The following is a 4,957-nucleotide window of genomic DNA, read 5'->3' on the forward strand; positions in this document are numbered from 1 at the left end:
AGAATTTACGAAAAAAACAACAGACGAAGACAGGTGGTGTAAACAACAAATGGATGTATTAGTTTAACGCTCGGGAATAGAGAAAGTCTTTGACGTTTCGAGTCTAAGCTCTTCCACTGAAAGGAACACAGAAAGAAACAAGGAGAGAAACAAGGAGAAAAAAAATATAATGTAGTGGTCAGCGATCTATCGGGCTTCTTTCAGTTCCCGTCTACCAGATCCACTCACAAGGCTTTGGTCGGCCCGAGGCTACAGTAGAAGACACTTGCTCAAGGTGCCACGCAGTGGGACTGAACCCGGAACCATGTGGTTGGTAAGCAAGCTACTTACCACACAGTCACTCCTACATCTCTATCTACTTTGATAATGCGTAAGTTATTACGTAATGCTATAAGGATTTTATTTTCATTTTTTTGCTTTTTTTATATATATCGTACCTACTGGTTGTCTTTTTTTCATGATCTTTACATATGGATAATGTCACCATTTCTCTAACAGATTCAAATACAATGCAGACACATTAACATCTAATTGGTGAGGTACTTTCTTTTATTTCTTTGTATAGTTCTCGATACGACTACCTGAACGATTAGCCGTAATCTCTGCGTGGATTTCAGGATATTATTGTTTTCTCATTCTTTAAACTATTACCTAGAGTATTTTTACAACGTCTATTTACTGTCTGTAATTCACAAAACTAGCATAAAGTATAGGTTTTTGAAAACTAACCCACAAAGGGTAATTTCACCGTTATTATCATTGAGTGAGAGAGCAGTGCATGCTATCAAAGTGACACTGGGGTATAAATATACTTATCATGACTACACGTCTAATAAGGGTATGCCAGACACATACATCATAACCATCTGTGAGCGGCATGGTGATCTCATATATAGGTAAAGAGTGCATTACCTTGCAGGTGGGGCCGAGTTAGAATTTTCATCAGGTCGAGGAGCCCATCCTACTCAAAAGGTCCCTGAATAACGGTTTTTTAAGGATGGATGAACGAAAGACCCATATCTCATAGGGTGAATTATCCAAACCCCAAAGAATTCCTCTCAACACATGGCAATGATGCTCCCCAACTACTTCTACTCATGATCAGAGATGCACATATCGTCAGCCACCAAGGGACATGCTCAACTGGTTAAGGTCAAACAACTGACAAGCAGATCCGTAGTATTGAGCAGAATATTTGCTGTAACCCATTTTTTTATACCAAGACAAAACAATGTACATGATAACACTTCCAATCAATTAAGATCAGAAGCCATGAGAACCACTGCCTGGTACTACATCCGGGCAGTATCATTAATATCATTATTATTATTATTATTATTATTAATATTATTATTATTATTATTTGATGAGAACTCTCAGCTTATTTTGCTGGGTATGGTGGAAAGTGTCAGCCGTCCACAGCCAGCAGACTAAGGTGACACTTGTTTACTGGTCATGCTTCAAGAACCCTGCGGAGAATTCTTGCAGTTCGAAGCAATGCTGATTTTTGTAGGTGTTCTACCTTCACACTTGCACCAATCTCTTTCAACCATGTTGGTAGTTGAGCGCTGATACTTCCAAGTGCACCAATTACTATTCGTATCACGTCTATTGTCTTCATTGACCACAACCTTCGTATTTCCCATTATTATTATTATTATTATTATTATTATTATTATTATTATTATTATTATTATTATTATTATTATTATTATTATTATCTGAAAACTCACAGCTTATTTCGCTGGGTATGATGGAAAGTGTCAGCTGTCCACAGCCAACGAACTAAGGTGACACTTGTTTACTGGTCATGCTTCAAGAATCCTGCGAAGAATTCTTGTGGTTCCGAGCAATGCTGATGTTTGTAGGACCGATCTTTTTCAGCCATGCTGGTAGTTCAGTGCTGATACTTCCAAGTGCACCAGCTACTATTGGTATCACGTCTACTCTCTTCGTTGACCACATTATTATTATCGTTGTTGTTGTTATATTATGTTTTGACTTTTGTCAGCACAATCTTTTGGATTTCTCTGTTACATGGTTCTCCTGGGATATTATTATTATTATTATTATTATTATTATTATTATTATTATTATTATTATTATTATTATTATTATTATTATTATTATCATTATCACTGCTGCTGTTATTGCTGAATGAAAACCTGATCATGTCCTTTGAACTTCTAAGATTGTTATTTTTGTTATTGATTCTAGTGTTGTTAGTTTTTAGCTTCCGGTCAGCTCTGAACCAGCTGACCTATGATCAAAGACTTTCCAGTCATGACCATTCCTATGTGCAATGCGCTTTCAGACACTGACACCGAAATTACATTGTCTAATGTCTTTGCTTTTCTTCCTGAAGAGGAGGCGGCGCGAGTCAAAAATTCAGCTGTTATTTCTAGCAAATTGAACCATAACGTAAGGGGCACCCACGAAAAAGTTACCAATCATCCGAAGGAGCTGGATAAAATTTGACGCTGAGTAGGTTTATTTAGTCAACGAAACTTCTTCCAGTTATATATGCGATCCTGTGCCAAAGTTTAAAATCCTGACCGAGTTATTTGAAAACTGGACAAAGTATCTAATATTAAACTTTACTGTACGGTATATCTGTAGATTTTAGTTGTCATTGCGTTAATAATTTAAATAGATTCATGAGATACAAGAGCAGCACCAAATGTCTGCTGTGTTTAATAACTTCACCGCAGACAGAAAAAGAGATGTCGACGGGATGATGCTATTTCAAGTATCATTATAATCTCGACAGCAATTGCTTCCCTACATGAACTGCCACTGTGAAATTGTATTTAAATTCTTTTATTACGCTTGCAACTAAATCAGATACACTGATTTGAATATTTGACGCGATTTTCACTGTTAGTTTTGTTACAAAACATTGCCGATATACCAAAAGTATTTATTTTTCATACTAAACTTTACTACGGAATGTACTCAAACATCTTAGCAATCGTTGCAGTATACCAAAACACTTTCTTATTTTCCTCGATCAAGCGATCTACCTTTGCAAGTCGGTCGAAGTGTTGACTGAATTTCATATAAAGCTATTGCTTTATAAGTTTGTTCAGAGTTACCTCTCTTAGGTAAATCCCATTGACAAGAGTCAATAAACTCGAAACATCGATGTATGGGATTCACACCTTTAACATAAAAGAAATATTTTTTCCACGGTAACTGCAGTATATTTGCCTTTTAGCAGTTGAAATATGTCGCAAACATATTTCAGCTAACCTAAATTTTGCAGATGGACGAGAGGGTATCAGTGATGATGGCAGTAACATTCGGAAACTCACCAGCTGAGTACATAGAAACGTTAAATATGTATGTGTCCACATCGAAATTCGAAAAATAAGAAGCGCAACGATAACAGCCTTCTGTCATAATCCCGTCCGATCTCCAAGGTCTTTAGTTAATGAAATTAACTACAATCTCTCCCTTAAAAAAATTGTGTAGAATTCTCATAATCATAATGAATATTGCTTTTGCGAATTTGAAGTGAATAAGTTCCGAGTATGTGATGATCGTGGTGTTGTTGCTGATATTGTTGTTGACGATGAAGATCATGATGATGATGATGATGATGATGACGAGGAGGAGAAGGTGGAGGAGAAGGAGGAAGAGGAAGAGAAGGAGGAAGAGAAGGAGGCAGAGGAAGAGAAGGAGGCAGAAAAGGAGGCAGAGGAAGAGAAGGAGGCAGAGGAAGAGAAGGAGGCAGAGGAAGAGAAGGAGGCAGAGGAAGATAAGGAGGCAGAGGAAGAGAAGGAGGTGGGGTAGCATCAGCAGCAGCAGCAGGAGATATGTGAGAAATTTACGTCTACCAAACCCACTGACCACTTTTGTCAGCCCGGGGCTATAGTAGTAGACACTTGCCCGAGGTGCGACGCTGTGGGACTGAACCCGGAGCCATGCGATTGAAAAGCAAGCTTCTTACCACACAGCCACGCCTGCGGTTATAATATTGCAGTTTTTTTTCTTCTAAATCTAGAGTAATTCCAAATACATTTTCTTCTGTGATATGAACTCAGAATCATGATCTTGCAGGAGACAGAACAGGCTCATTACTTAACAGGTAGGTATTTAATCGACCCTGGGACGCTAGTAGACTAACTCTAGTCTTGGGCAGAATTTAAATTCAGTCTATTAACTTATCCAACTTTCTATCTCACCTTTAATCGATACAGTTATAAAATTGCGATCAGTTGCACTTGACTTTTACATTTTTAATAATTACCAACCCAGGGGCGTTGGACAATATCGGTCACTGGCAAAGTATGAATGCAACATCAGCAACAGATGGATGGTCAGTAATGTGTGGAGAGATGCTAAAGCAGAGGCAGCGGCGGTTCCTTACTTTCACCGACATAACACGGCTTCTCTTAATAATTCATCTTCTTTCAAAATTAGGAAGATGACCACATTTTTATGCGAGTAGGTTTAGTGGATCTATTTATTCCAGAATAAGACAAGAACTCCATTTTATTAACCCCAGAATGATGAAGAGTCACAGTCAGCCTTATAAGGATTGAACACAAAGCGTAGAGAGGTATAAATAAATACAGCTGAATATTTTATATAGAATGGTGGCGAGCTGGCAGAATCGTTAGCACGCTGGGCGAAATGCTTAGTGGTATTTCATCTGTCTTTACGTTCTGTGTTCAAATTCCGCGGTGATCCACTTTGCCGTTCATCCCTTTCGGGGTCGATAAATTAAGTATCAGTTGCGTACTGGGGTCGATACAATCGATTGGCTCCTTCCCCAAAAGTTTCGGGTCCTGTGCCTAGAGTAGAAAAGAATATTTTAAATAGAGTGAACAAATGTACTTATGTCAGTACGGCATGACAAAATTGCGAAGTAGGAAGACACAGAAATTGAGATAAGCAGAATGTGACCATTGGAAACTCAAATAAACCCAGCTGTAGGTGGTACTCTTGGAGT

Source organism: Octopus bimaculoides, chromosome 2, assembly GCF_001194135.2.
Source record: "Octopus bimaculoides isolate UCB-OBI-ISO-001 chromosome 2, ASM119413v2, whole genome shotgun sequence".
In the NCBI taxonomy this organism is placed as follows: domain Eukaryota; kingdom Metazoa; phylum Mollusca; class Cephalopoda; order Octopoda; family Octopodidae; genus Octopus; species Octopus bimaculoides.